We start from the raw sequence: 16,369 nt of genomic DNA on the forward strand, positions 1-16,369 counted from the left end.
CGGCAATAATTATCTCGTTATCAGAGGGTAAGGTAGTAGTCAATCTTATGTGCATAGCGAGTTTCATCTTAACGAAGGCTAACTTGTTGGCTAATATGTTTTGGGACGATGGAGACAATCAGATAGATTATCAGTATTTTGTGAATATATTACCTTTCGACGGGCGATATTCTTTAGTTCAAACAATTACAACTAGACTATAATCTTTGGTTTTGGGCTAATTTTAGATGAGAGTTTAAGATCATACAAGTGGTTACTCAAAAATTTTCTTGATGTATCTACAACAAGAAGCCGTCGATGGTAGTCACAAGTTGTGAGTCAATGGAAGTTGTGATTAAGGCTATTTTTCCTAAAGCTACCAACCAACTTTGTGCATGGCATATGGAGAAGAATGTGACTAGTAATGTGAAAGACGATGAGTTGCATGAACTTTTCAATAAGTGACTTTATGCAAATGTGGAAATTGAAGAATTTGAGACAACATGGGAAGCATCGATGTATGAGTATGAAATAGGTCACAACTTTTGGTGTAATGAGACTTATGATCACAGACGTATGTGGGCTAATGCATACCTCGACAATAATTATATGCTGGGTTTCATACAACTTCTAGATGCAAATGAATAATTGCTAATGTGAAAAATTTATTAAGTGGAGGAATAACATTCTTGAAATGTTACAAACTCTTGAATTGGTTATACGAGAGTACAGGAATAACGAGCTAGTTGCTAAGTTTAAATCGATTATGCATGGATTTTTGGTGTTAACCACTTGCTTGGTGTAACACCCTACCACACAGAGTTTTATGCTTAAGTTTGTAAATCAGAGGTGGTGAGGTATTACGACCTCTAAAAGTAAAAATGTGTACATAGGCATATATGAAAAGAAGTTTAACTAGGAGCCTTGAAGAAAAAGTTGAACAAAATAAAACTAGAAAGTCGCATCACACTCAAATGGTTAAGCGTAAAAGAAAATAGATAACAACATACAGAAAAGATAAAGTATATAGATGAAGTTCCAAAAAGATACAAGTAGCAAGCTCTTAACTCGACCTGTGAAGTAAAGGTCGGCCAGAGTATAGATATACATATATGCAACCCAAAAGTTTACCAAAAGACAAAATGTAAATCCTATTTCTCGAAGTCAACCCTCTAGGAGGGATAAAATACAAATATATACAAAGTAGAGCGTAACACCCTACCACACAGAATTTTACGCCTAGGATGTAAATCAAAGGTGGTGAGGTGCTACAACCTCTAAAACAAAAATACGTATATATATATATATATATATATATATATATATATATATATATATATATATATATCTGTGTGTGTGTGTGTGTGTGTGTGTGTGAAGAATAGTTTAACTAGGAGCCTTGGAAGAAAGGATGATCAAAACAAGACTAAAAGCACGTCTCACTTGAAAGGGCGATTGGGTAGAAGGCTTACACAGAAAACCAATGAGACAAGTATATAAACAGAGTTTCAAAAGATAGATACATAAGCAAGCTCTGAACTCGACCTGTGAAGCAAAGGCCGACTAGAATAGACATATATAGATATATATACAACTAAAAAATAAACTAAAAGGTAAACATAACTCCTGTTTCTCCAAGTCAACCTCTAGGAGGGACAAAATACAAAATACAAGGTGAAAAATCTATTACATATATATAAATATAAACAAAATTATAACCATCGAGTCCCAAGATAGTTCTTCGCTTCCAAGAGTCTCCAGAAATGCTCAGTGCAGTGCTTCACGACCTGCATCTGAAAAGCAACAATATGTATGGAATGAGAACCGGAGGTTCTCAGCATGGTAGTGGTGCCCACATACATAATATATAAGGTCCCAGAAAAGCCTGAGGCAATCCTAGAACTCCGACACTCAGATTAAAAACTTCAAGAATAAGCTAAACCAGGTTTTGTGTATTTAATCTACGTTTTTTAAGTCTTATAACTCAAATCCTAATTTAACCCTTCAAATCCTGCTTCCTCCAGCCCTCCAAAACACTGGTGGAACTGCCCTCGCACTCCTCCGCCAAACAAGGGGCTTCTCAGTTGCACAGACAAGCAATACAAGCAGAGAAAACACAAATATGATGCAGTTACAGCAGGTAAATCATATAGCAAGTAAGCATAGATATTCAAACAGGCAAACCATGTAATGCAAACTCAAACAAGACAAATAAATGCATATAATGTATGCCTTTCCTACTGGCCGTGAGCTCACGTGTTGGTTATACTTCTAGAACCCGACACATCCGGCAGCTAACCCGAATATCGTCTCTCTGACATGCCTCCACACTCTTGGGATATAGTGTCCATCACACTCTCGGGATATAGTGCCTGCCACACTCATGAGATATAGTGCCCATCGTATTTCCTGGGATAAAGTGTTCCTGCACTCTTGAGATATAGTTCCTGCCAGGCTCTTGGAATATAGTGCCCGTCACACTCATGGGATATAGTGTCCGACACACTTCTCAAGGTAAAGTGCTCCTACACTCTTGGGATATAGCGCCCGCCACGCTCTTGGGATATAGTGCCCGACACACTCATGGGATATAGTGCCCAATACACTTTACAAATAGAAAGAAAGTAATGCAACAAAAATGGAACAAAATATACAGTCACATTTTACAATCATAATCATAGTCCTCTTAATCATTTTCAATCATCACACCCTTCATCAACCCACACGTCACCATCACTGACCCAGAGCAAATGGATAACACCACTGCATCTTACCCGGAGTCTTAACTCATACCTGGAGCAAGTGGACAACATCACTGCATCTTACCCGGTCACATATCTCAATCATAATCAGTCATCATCATCTCAATATACCACAATCATTCTTATCATATCTCATTTTCAGCATTGTCGCAATTCTCAAATGTAAATCATCACTTCAACATCTTCCTTCACTACCAAGTTACTACCCTCTCGAGGTTCAACCCCCTCACCATGATTAAAGCTAAGTTTTGGAATCTTAGAGAGTAAAAATAGAGTTTTAGAGGTTAGAAAATAGGTTAAAAATCACAAAAAGGCACTTTTCTCAAAACAGAGTGTCTCGCGTACGCGAGTACACTAAACAGAAATGAATGGCCACATGCGTATGCCTTATCTCACGTATGTGAGGGTGTAATTCGATATCTCGCATACACGACCATTGTCTGCATACGCGAGCACTCTAAACAGTAGCGAATCCCTGCGTACGCAACCATATGTCCGCGTATGCAAACCTAAAAACCCCCTCTCGCGTATGCATGCACACGCCCGCGTACGTGAGATGTCTGGACAGTGCCAAACGTTTGCATCGTGCGTGTGTGTCGCATACGCATGCCTCTTAGAAATGCTAAAAAGTTGTTTAAGTTATGAAAAGTATTTTTACACACCAAATTTCTAATGCGAATAAGTTTTTTTGTTAAATATCATTTTTAGTCCATTCTTTGAACGACGTAAACTTCACAGACCTAATTTTCATTCAAAATAAGTTTGAAAAAGATTGGTGGTCCAGAAGCTGAGTTTTGGCCCACTGAAGTTTGGTCAAAAATGAGTTTTTCTCAAAATTCACCAACCTCTAATTTTACCAAGTTTTCAACTCAATATGAATGCATTATTCCTTAAAACAACACCCATCATGTATAAAACAGGTGTATGCCATTCCATTACCTTCCTATTGCATTAATTGCTCAATTATATCAATTTCCTACTCCAAACAACCCAAGATCAAACAATATTGTTCATCATTAGGCATTATCATCATCAAAATTCAAACTCATCAAACAACAAAATCATCGTTCATCAATCCATTCTCAATATAATTCCACATTTACATCAAGATTACTAAGCATTAACATATTCAAACATTTCCAACCTATCCAATGGTCATTTAACCTATGTTTTCACGAAACATTATATATTATCTACGAGAAACCAAAACCATACCTTGGCCGATTCCTCCCTAATTTTGGAACGCCACAAATACACCGTTCCATAAATGTCCAAAGCTCCAAATGTACACCAAATAGAAAATTTAGCCATAAAGAATCAAACTCAAGCTTCCAATGTTCACTCCCAAGTCTCCAATTCCATCAATTTTCTTCCACAATACATAATTTAATCTAATTCTATACAAATATTACTAAATCAACATAGGATTTGCTATACCAATAATTTCATAAGCGTTAGAAAATTCTCACCTTACCAACGGACATTTGGGACACGACAAAAAATTCTGGTTAAAACGGCAGTTTTTTTTTGGGTATTTACGGTGGTTTTAAGCGCCATTATTACCAGGAACGGTTGTTTTAGAAAGCGTCGTAATTCAGGGCGACATTCTGGTTATTACAACGGTTTTCAGAAAACCGTCACAATTTCCTAAGTTAAAACGGCAGTTTTTGGATAGGTTAAAATGGCGGTTCAAACCACCATTATTTCCAAATAAAACGGCATTTTTTGGTTAGTTAAAATGGCGGTTCAAATCGCCGTTATTTCCAAGGTAAAAATGGCATTTTTGGTTGGTTAAAACGGCATTTATGAATCGCCATTTTTACCTTGGTAGAGTGGCATTTTTGGTTGGTTAAAATGGCGTTTGAAACCGCCAATTTTACCAGGTTAAAACGGCATTTTGAATTGCCATTTTTACCCTAACAGTGGCATTTTTATTATTTAAAACGGTATTTGAAATCGTCGTTTTTACGATGTTAAAATGACATTTCATATTGTTTAAAATGGCAGTTACAAGCCGCTGTTTTTACCGGTTAAAAGTAACATTTTTTATCTTTAGAAAAGAAGTTTTATCTGTCGTTTTTATCGTGTTAAACATAATATATAATTTTTTAGTATTGAAAATAAAAAATAGTAACTCCAATACAAATAAAGTATCAAATATAACATGATTTTTTAATTCTAAATATCTTCATTTAGATTGGCTCCAATTTCTAACAGTGTGTCACATACATCTCATACATAAAATGAGGTAACTAACATACTAATTATTATATATTCCCTAAACACACTAAGATAAACATTATTAAGCAACAACATTATTGCTCAAAATATTATTACGAAAAAAATATGCATAATTAAGATGACTAAAATACTGGATTAAATTAAACAAATTTGAGGATAGACTCCCATATCCTGTGGTTTCTGCGGTAGAGAAAGCAAATGCATCTACCCAAGTGCTCATACCATGATGTAAATGAAGAACCAAATGCTAATGGAGGCCACAATTTCTTCCCAGCCATATTTGCCAGTGCTTTTAAACAAGCATCGTTGCCTTCAGAAGGAGAGTATGGCTGCCACCAGAGAACCATAAGGAGAATAATGGAGAAAAGTAAGAACACATTACTAGGCAAAGACTAATACATATTCATAAGTCATAACAGTAAAAGTATGTAACTCTTATTATAACTAGATAATGCAATGACATTAATTATAAATAAATATGCTTAAATGACATTGACCTCATATTTTTTTGTTTTATTATTATATTAGAAGATACAAAAATAGTATGTGCACACTAAAACTCAATCACTATATATTTGTATATAAATATTTAAAATGTATTATATATAGATGACTACTTTGGTGACTAATTTTTTATATACGTAGCATATATTACAGTCACATCTCTCGTTAGTAAACTATTTCAAATGTGTCATTTCTATCTAGCTAATCACCTATAAACAATAATGTTAAGTTATACAAAATTCAACAAAGAAGCTACTATCTGAATGTTAAGACTTTAAATGCATGTTAACTATGTGCCATGCAGTATCCATTCCCAAAGGCATAGAGACATTAATTCTATAATAATTTGCATACCTTCTTTTTGACAAGCCTCAATAATTCTTCACATTCCCCTGCTAACTGACTCAAAATTTATCAGACAAATCAATGGTTCACATTCACAAATTCATGACAAAACCTCAACAAAATCCACCTATTCTTAAATCTGTGACAGAATCTTATACAATGTAACAATACTATATAAACTCTACATATCAGCAGCAAGGAAATAGCTATATTTTAATTTGACTTTCTTAATTCAGTAGATGGAATTTAAACCTTTATTTGCCTGTGAAATAATTGAGATTGAGAAGCTTTATTTGTTTCACTTGCTTTTGTTCCTAAAATGTGTATTGATATTCGGTGTGCTCAATTTCTACCTTGTTGTGCTGTCATGAAAATATATTTTGCTTATTATAAGAGATGATCATTGGTTAACAAAAAAAGGGGATAATTATATTTGTACCTGTGAAAATTGTTGAACTAATATGTAATTTTTTAACTCTCACAGAGTGAACAAAATTCCAGTTTGCATCATTGGCTTCATCACTTACATTAACAAAAATCAGAATTAAAAATTATTGTAAATCAGTGCAGAACTAACACCTTTATTATTATGAAAAATATATCTATTATCTAGTCAATAGATGACTGTTATACTCTAAAAACACTAATTTTTAATTCCAATTATGCTCTTGTTTTATATCAAACAATACATTTATATTGATTAATGTTCCACTTTCAAGTGTTTCATCAAGAAAATGGAGAAAGGCGGAAGGCTCTAATAGATAACCGAGTACAATTAATGTATATAATTAAAGCTCAATTTGAAAGAACTACCTAAGTGAGCATTCAGGGCTTTGAAGCAGCAGAGTTTCCACTTTTATTAACATATTTTTTTCTAATTTCTTCTTGATCTTTTCTTTTTTAGGAAGCAAGTATCAAAGGTGGGAAGACTCTATCATATAGTAGTACATACATTAGATAATCTAGAACATAATAAAATAAAATAAAGTAGACAGGAAATTAGAGCAATACTGATGGAAATTTTAACTCAGCACGGTATGGGTGATGAAGCTACTATAAAGCAAACAAAGATAATAGTTTGCTTTATATATTTTCCAGTTTCCATTTTTTAGTTTAAGAAATTAAAAAACATATAGATCAAAACAGTGGAAGCTTAACTTTTTGTGGCCAATTAGAAGTAAACAACGAACGAAATAATATACATGTTCAAGGACTAAAAGCACAAAGATAAGACAACATATGGTACAAAATAAGCTCAAAAGCACAACATTAATGTTACAATTAATTTCATAATGCACTTTGAATTTCACTTTGATATGTGAAACCAACTATGGATATAGATTCACATTAGTGTTTCTTTTCCATTGAAAATTGAGAAAGCAAAAGAGTGCAATAATGACAGAATGAGAGAAAGAGAGATAGGTACCCAGAATAGAGAGACATTGCAAAGGAAGTTGAGAAAGAGCCTTACAAGCCTTGGTTCTAATTGGATGCTGAAAATGTGCATCCTTGCAAATGGAAATGGAAGAAGAATCCATGTCGTTCTATTTTTCATTCATTTCTTTATCTTTGAGCTTTTTTGCATCCTCAATGCTTTCACCACAGCTTCCACTACAGCAACAACCCAACCACTCAATGAACCTGCACAACAAAACCCAGGAAAAAAAAAAGAAAAAAAAAGTATAATCAGAGTATTATAGATACCTAAAATAAACAAAACTTAATTGCACAAAATGAATGACAAATATACAAACAAGAGTAGAACCACAACCTAGTAGGGTCATCCCCATATTTCCAAATAACCACAAAGTCCCAGGCTTTGGCCTCAACAAAGGGCCTAAAACACTCTAAAACTGCAGAATCACTCATTGTTTCTTTCTTCCTATGAATATAATGCAGTCTTTGTCTCAGTTATTATTAATATATAGTAAGCTGATACAAGTTTCAAGGTTTCACAATTTCACAAGCATATGGTGTGCACCACAATTTTCCAAACCAAATAATTGGGTGGGACAAGTGTATCATTCTATTCAGCACAAATATATCTCTGATATGTATATATATAGTGTGAATCCTGCACCTGCAAGAAAATCGGAGCATAGAAAAAGAAAAAAGCAAGAAGTTATTTTTGACTGACATGTCATGGCAAGTGGGTAAAAAGTTTCTAGAAGTTGCAGTGAGAGCAACCCACAACTGCACAAGCACAAGCACAAGCACATCTACTCTTAACCAATGAAATTATAAATCAAACCTTCAAGACATGTCTCAATTAACTTGATGAGTTTTTTTGAATATATTTTAAGATAGTAAGGATCTTCCAGCCCATCTACTCTTAACCAAGTAAAAAAAAGACAAGGAAATAAATAAAGCGAATATATTATTCTCAAAATAAGGAAGCCTCAAAATTAAACCAGCTTGCATTATCCATTCATGTATATATGACAATTCACGAGCTTCTAAATTTCTCAAAGCAATAATAATGACTAATATATACAACTACATGCATCATGCCACAAAATTAATCCCTGACTCGCTGATGTGAGGCCTAAAGTGGGTTAGAAATTTTTTTCAAAATAGAATTGGCGTTGCAAGTATAGTTCCCAACCCAACAATTGGCCAACAATCAAATTTAAATCAAAGGATAGTCACAATCAAAACAATTATAAACTGGGAGTTTTAAGTCCCGGGTCGTGAGTTGCAATTAAGTGTATAATTATTGGCTATGGGAGAAATTTTGGGGGGGGGGTTTGGTTGCAAGAGAAGCAAGAAATGTAAATAGCAATAAAGTAAATAAGCATGCATGAAATTTAATGAAAGCAATTAAAACCAAAGGCAAATAAAGCAAGGAAAGGAAAATTCAAGTGCAAGAAACCTCTTGGCATAGATTGGGAGCTAAGGTTACCTATCATAGCCATTGACCACAAACACATGATGATTATGAAGAGTTAATCCTACTTAGTCAACACTACATCGAGGATAAGTCAAATAGGCATAATTGATTTCAACCCAAAAGTCCTAGTCAACTCTATTGATAGAAGACTTAGAGTCAATGAAAACCAAATCAATTAACTACTCTAATGTATCAAACAAGAATGGACATCAATGACTCAAGGAGCACCAAAGTCGTCAATTCCAATCCAAGAGTGAGGAAAAACTAAGTAAAAACTAAGCCAAGCATTTTATCAAATACTTGGTGTGCATGAGAATAAAATAATATTAAATTACACTAAAAATAAAATCTAACTACCAAAAGCAAGAAAATGATAATAACAATTAAGGGAAGCAACAATTAACATGAAAACATAAATTTTGCATTAATTAAAATTAAAATTAACAAGAGTATCTATAAACATAAAAATGACAAAAATGAGAAATTAAGAAGAAGAACTAAGAGAACTAAGACAATAAAGCATAAAAACATAAATGAAACTACACTAGAACAAGAATTAAAAGTTGAAATTAAAGAGAAATTAACTAAACCTGAAATAGCTTCAGAAATGAGTTGGATTGGGTTTTGGAGACCCAAAATTCGCTCCCAGCGATTTGCAATTAATGAGCTCACGTGACACGGGTCACGCGTACGTGTGGTCATCTGGCGTAAATCATCCTCATGTATATGCGTGGATCATGCGTACGCATCGCCAAGCTCCCACTTGTGCGTGCGCACGCATCGCTTGAGTGCACGAACGGATGCTGGAACTTTCAAACTCCATTTCTTCATGGTTGCATGCTTTTTTCTCACTTCTTTAACCCATACTTGTCTTGGAAACCTGAAATCACTTAGCACATACATCAAGGCATCAAATGGGATTAAAGTGAATAAAATTTAGCAACTAAAAGGCCTAAAGAGCATGTTTTCACTTTCATGCACAATTTAGGAAGAAATCTTGAAATTGTGCTATTTTAATGGATAAGTGCAAGAAATATTGATGAAATCTATCCAAATAGAGCAAATAAATATAAAAAATATGGATTCATCACATCTCCACACTTAAACAATAGCATGTCCTCATGCTATACTCAAGAAAGAAACAAGGGGTATTATTTTTATTCAATGCAAGTAAACTACCTACATGTAATCTATCTAATGAATGCATTTCTTACTCAAAATGAATTAATTTCCAAGAATACATATATGAACATAAAGGCTAAAGCAATCTAATTCAAGTCAAATCCACAATTGAATTGAGTCCTAAAAAAGAATTTATAAACTTGCAAGATAAGAATTAAGTATAGGTGAAAACATGTAATTGAGCAATCAAACCCTCACCGGATGTGTATCCTCTCTAATCACTCAAGTGTATAGGGTCAATTCACTCATTTCTCTTCTAATCATGCTTTCTAAGATTTGTCTTTCGTCTAACAATCAACACTTATTCAATGTATGCATACAAATATCATGAGGGCTTTTCCATAGATTGTAATGGGGCTAGGGTCTAGGTAAGGTTATATGTGGTCGAGTGAGTTTCAAATTTGGATCTTTGACTAACTTAAACTCTCACTTAACCTACATAACAACCTATATAACTTAAAGCAAACCTAACTACCCATTCCTCACTTTTCTTACACACTCATACATTTTCTTTTTAATCACAACTCATATGCATTGTTATTGTTACTTTACTTTGGGGCATTTTGTCCCCTTTTTATTGCTTTCTTCTCCCTTTTTTTTCAAACTAACATATATACAAGAGTGTCAATGGATATGGTTTAAGTATTTGATGCATGAGCATGTACCCAATTCCCAAGATTTTCAACAAAAATACAAAAAATCCACTTATACCTTAACCAAAGTTTCCAAACTTCCCCACACTTAGATGATATACACTTTCACTAGCCTAGCTAATCAAAGTTCCAAATATAGGACATTTATTATTTTTCACTTTAAGGCTAGTAATGTGCTAACTTTAAGAACAAAAGGGGATTGAAATAGGCTCAAAGTTGGTTAACAAAGGAAGATAAAAAGGTAGGCTATTTGGGTAAGTGAGCTAAATGAAAAGATGGCCTCAATTATATAAATGCATATATACATCAAATAATAGAAATAAAGAATCAAACAAATCAAAGATTGTAATCATAAAAGGAGAATAAACACACACAGGAATGAAAATAGTGGTTATATGATGTAACTACAGAATGAGCCTCAAAACTCACAAGGTTGTGTGTTCTTAGCTCAAAGACACGTTCCACAATATATTTCAAGCAAGTTTCAATCAAACAAATACCAACTCAATTCAATTAGGATGTCAATGCCCTATCAAGAATGTTTTTTTTTTCTTGGAAAATTTTATTAAATTAACTAAGCTTATTAGATGTATACAAAGACATGCAATAAACTAAGAAAGAATGTAATTAAAGCTCTAAAATATATACAATTAAGAAGGATAAAAGGTGAAAGTGTTTGGAATTAGAAATTGTCACCTAAGATTGCCGATTAGTGACGACCTCCCCACACTTAAGGGTTTGCACCGTCCGCGGTGCACCCACGATGAGCAAGGGGGTGTAGTGACTTCGGATTGCCACCTTCAGTTGGTGGATCAATCGGCTGCTGCTTGCTCTTCCTCCCGCTTCCCTTGTTGCATATAGTGACTCATTCGTGAAAAATAGAAGATAATATAATAAGATGAGTGAATACAAAGGAAAGGAAGCAAAAAATGTTGGAATGAGGTAAGAATCACTAAAATGAGTGAGTGAATTAGTTTGTGACATAAAGGAAACAAGTATGTGTATACTAAGTTGCGTGGTTTAGAACACACACACACTAGCATGGAAAGCTATGTCACAATTACACAAAAGAACATGCACTTCACTCATTCTAATGTGCTTAAAATACTTTAAAGAAAACTTGTAGGTTAAGATAAACAAACAAGCAATAAAGAGGCATGAAAGTATTCAAGCAAGAATCAAGAAATTGTGAAATGGATAATGAAGCAACACCTAATTGACATGAAGTGGAAAACATGGCAAGCATAGTCCACAAAGCTTAAAAAGCTCAAAAAGTGTCATTAGGTAAGCTTATGATCCAATTTCATAATTCTCAATGCTAATGCATCAAATAGGTGACTTAAATTAAAAAAAAATCAATCTTAAATTAAAAAAATCAATCATAAACAAGCATTACCTAACAAAAAAATGCATCAACTACATATAAATTGCCTAATGATAGATAATGAAATCAAATTACATGGTGGCCAAAACATGCAATTTAGAAATCCAAAAGCATTCTCAAAGGCAATGTTATCAGTACTTAGTATGCACAAAGTTAAACATGAAGAACTCAATACCAAGCAACAAAATATAACCTCAATGATGGTATCAAACAATAAATAGCAATAACAATATCAATAATTCAGCAGCCATATCTCAACAGAATCAATAAATTGACTCAATTATCCAACACTTAGCACCAAAACAAAAAATTAAACTAACTAACTAAATAACTAACTAACTAACAAACTAACTAACAAACTAACTAAAGGTGAGTGTGATGGGTGGTGAAGTATAGTGGCGAGTGGTGGTTTAAGAAGGGAAAGAAGAGGGGAGGGGAGAAAAGAAGGGAAGAAATAGAGATAAGAGAAGAAGAGAAGTATAGTAGTGAGAAAACAGGGTCGTGCGTACGCACATAGGGCCGTGCGCACGCACAAGGGTTCACGCGTACGCGTGGAAGACGCGTGCGCATGAAGCTGCAAAAATGGGAATCGACGCGTACACGTGGGCGACACGTACGCATAGAAGGGAGATAATGGAAGGTGACGCGTACGCGTGAGGGACGCGTATGCGTCGATGGGAAAAATGAAAAGGGTTGTGCGTTTGCACTATGTGTGCAAATGCCGCGAACAGAGGCCTTGTTTTGAAGTGTGCCCACACACAGGCCTGTGCCCACGCACAGAAAGGCTGAATTTTTTTTTAAGAAAATGAAACGTCAAAAATTAATGCCTGAGTCGCCATCTGTGCGTACGCACACAGGTCCATGCGTACGCACGAGAGACAAAAAGAAGGGGGATGCGGACGCACAAGGCGTGCGAGCGCTCCCAACAGAGGGGGTGCAAAGGGGTGTGCATACGCACAGGTGCGTGCATGCGCACAGGTGCAGAAATTGAGTTGGGTGTGCGCGCGCACAGCTGTATGCGGGCACACATGCTCTGTTTTTCTCAAAACTTTTAGCACTCTAAGGCACCAAACTTGAGCTCAATAAAAGGATTTTAACCCCAAAACATCCAACATTGCACAACTACGTTATTCAAACTAAAATTTAACCTAACTAAGCTTGAAATTAACTAATCATAAGTTATCTACAAGAACCAAAATGCAATGAATTAAAGCTATATACAAGAGAGGGCTAGAAAGGTGTTACCATGGTGGGGTATCTCCCACCTAGTAATTTCATTTATTGTCTTTAAGTTAGACAATGGGGAAAGCCTTACTATGGTGGCTTGTGCTTGACTTTCCCACCAATGCTTGAATTTCCAATGTCCTCCAGGATCCCAATCCTAACCATTAACAAAAACAAAGACAACCAAAAAAGCAAGCTATTTACATATTAACATATTTACAATAGCCAATAACTTTACACCATTGCAACTCTCCGGCAACGGCGCCAAAACTTGATGTGAGGCCTAAAGTGGGTTAGGAATTTTTCTCAAAATAGAATTGGCGTTGCAAGTATAGTTTCCAACCCAATAATTGGCCAACAATCAAATTTAAATCAAAGGATAGTCACAATCAAAACAATCATAAACCGGGAGTTTTAAGTCCCGGGTCGTCTTCCTTAGGAGTTGCAATTAAGTGTCTAATTATTGGCTATGGGGGAATGGGGGGTTTTGGTTGCAAGAGAAGAAAGAAATATAAATAGCAATAAAGTAAATAAGCATGCATGAAATTCAATGAAAGCAATTATAACCAAATGCAAATAAAGCAAGGAAAGGAAAATTCAAGTGCAAGAAACCTCTTGGCATAGATTGGGAGCTAAGGTTACCTATTCTAGCCATTGACCACAAACACATGATGATTATGAAGAGTTAATCCTACTTAGTCAACCCTACATCGAGGATAAGTCAAATAGGCATAATTGATTTCAACCCATAAGTCCTAGTCAACTCTATTAATGGAAGACTTAGAGTCAATAGAAACCAAATCAACTAACTACTCTAATGTATCAAACAAGAATGGACATCAATGAATCAAGGAGCACCAAAGTCGTCAATTCCAAGCCAAGAGTGAGGAAAAACTAAGTAAAAACTAAGCCAAGCATTTTATCAAATACTTGGTATGCATGAGAATAAAATAATACTAAATTGCATTAAAAATAAAATCTAACTACCAAAAGCAAGAAAATGATAATAACAATTAAAGGAAGCAACAATTAGCATAAAAACAGAAATTTGCATTAATTAAAATTAAAATTAACAAGAGTATCCATAAACATAAATATGACAAAAATGAGAAATTAAGAAGAAGAACTAAGAGAACTAAGACAATAAAGCATGAAAATATAAATGAAACTACACTAGAACAAGAATTAAAAGCTGAAATTAAAGAGAAATTAACTAAACCTAACCTAATTCTAGAGGGAGGGGGGAGCTTCTCTCTCTAGAAAACTAAGAGAAAAACATAGAAAAGCTAAACCTAATTGCTCCCCCTTGCTTCTACTTGAATTGGGGTTGAAATAACTTCAGAAATGAGTTGGATTGAGTTTTGGAGGCCCAAAATTCACTCCCAGTGATTTGCAATCAATGAGCTCACATGACACGGGTCACGCATATGCGTGGTTCACACGTATGTGTCACCTGGCGAAAATCATCCTCACACATACGCGTGGGTCACGCGTACACGTCGCCAAGCTCACACTTGTGCGTGTGCACGCATCGCTTGTGTGCACACATGGATGCTGGAACTTCCAAACTCCATTTCTTCATGGTTTCTTCTCTTTTGCATGCTCTTTTTTCTCACTTCTTCAACCCATACTTGCCTTGGAAACCTGAAATCACTTAGCACACACATCAAGGCATCAAATGGGATTAAAGTGAATAAAATTTAGCAATTAAAAGGCCTAAAGAGCATGTTTTCACTTTCAAGCACAATTTAGGAAGAAATCTTGAAAATGTGCTATTTTAATGGATAAGTACAAGAAAAGTTGATGAAATCCACCCAAATAGAGCAAATAAATATCATAAAATATGGATTCATCACTCACTCATTATATATCTCAATCATTTGAACAGAAACATCATAGTGGAAAGTATCCTTTCTTAGTTCACACATTGGCTTTTCTCTGTGATTTCTTTTGGTCTAGTCTACGTATTAAAAAACTTAAATGAGAATAAGCTCAATAAATTAAATCTCATTTTTTTCAAAGAAAACTTCAATTGAATTTTACCATAGTGTAAGTTTTTCCTGATCCTGTTTGGCCATATAGCTTAAGGATATGTTTGGTTCACCTTTTACTTGTAAAAGGTATGCATAATTTAGTTATAACAGAATATTATCATTCGAAACAAACATTAAGAACTTCGGGTTAAAGAATAAACTAACCAAAATTTTAGCACTTCCAAAGTCACATATCTTCAGCTGGTGGATGTGAAGACTGACCTATTATGAGACAAACAACACATGAATAAATTAATCCAACATGTATAAGACAGATTGCATGATGAGAAATCAAATAAACAAGTTTCTATAAGAATATACCAGTAATTTTGAGGTTCTATGTCCCTGTGACAAACTCCAATGCTGTTGTGAAGATAACCAAGTGCTCTAAATATCTACAACATAAGAAAGAGTAGAGATTAACACCAACAAAGTGACAAATAGGGTGGGTTTAACACCAACAAAGTGCTCTAAATATCACAATCACAGGAAGGGACAAAAAATAATACATATAAATAATATCAACAAAATAGTATTGAAGGACAAGTCAATAAAAACAGAAATTATGCTAAAATTGTTATAAATTATGCTATCTTAGGACAGAAACACAAAAATATTGACCGACACAAACTTATTTAAAGAAAGAGACAGATACCTGGATATAAATAGAGACATGACCATTTTATCTTATCTCTGTCTCCTTTTTTATATTTTATGCTATGAGACACCTAGGAAACTTGGAGTTAATGGTGGAACATATACCTATTCGGCCAATGAATGTTGTGTCAACCAGTGAAGCAATAGGATCAGTTGTCAAAGCCATAGCAGAAGGCACTGCAATTGACAATATTTTCCAACCAAGATTTTCTGCTTTGAAAACAAATCTGCAGTAAGAAAAAAATAAAAAAGTCAAGAATTACACCTGAAGAAGAGAAATAATGAAGTAGCAATGAAAATAAGTACTTGGTATCCCTAAATAAACTGCAAATTGGAATTCTACTCCCATTTTATGCTGAAATGAGTTTATCAGCCATATCAAGGAAGCCAAATTAAGTTTTCTACTTATGAAACCAACATGAAGGGTTGTTATAATTAATAGGGCCACTAAAATGATACTAGATACCAGAATTTAGACGCCAAAAATATGTTCTCCATATATATATATGATTTAA

General features: G+C 34.5%; 1 non-coding gene across 3 annotated transcripts; it reads right to left on the reverse strand.

The window, feature by feature from the left end:
• Nucleotides 1–4,889: 4,889 nt before the first annotated feature.
• On the reverse strand, nucleotides 4,890–8,287 carry LOC112767240 (uncharacterized). 3 transcript variants are annotated; one of them, XR_011875400.1, is made up of 3 exons: nucleotides 8,083–8,287; nucleotides 5,841–7,472; nucleotides 4,890–5,311 (listed from the first exon to the last, which is right to left on the reverse strand). It is a non-coding gene; the product is annotated as an uncharacterized protein (transcript). The 3 variants fall into 3 exon arrangements; XR_011875401.1 differs by having other exon boundaries at nucleotides 7,603–8,098; XR_011875399.1 differs by lacking the exon at nucleotides 8,083–8,287 and having other exon boundaries at nucleotides 5,841–8,076.
• Between the last annotated feature and the right edge of the window lie 8,082 nt (nucleotides 8,288–16,369).

Source organism: Arachis hypogaea, chromosome 17, assembly GCF_003086295.3.
Source record: "Arachis hypogaea cultivar Tifrunner chromosome 17, arahy.Tifrunner.gnm2.J5K5, whole genome shotgun sequence".
NCBI classification, from domain to species: domain Eukaryota; kingdom Viridiplantae; phylum Streptophyta; class Magnoliopsida; order Fabales; family Fabaceae; genus Arachis; species Arachis hypogaea.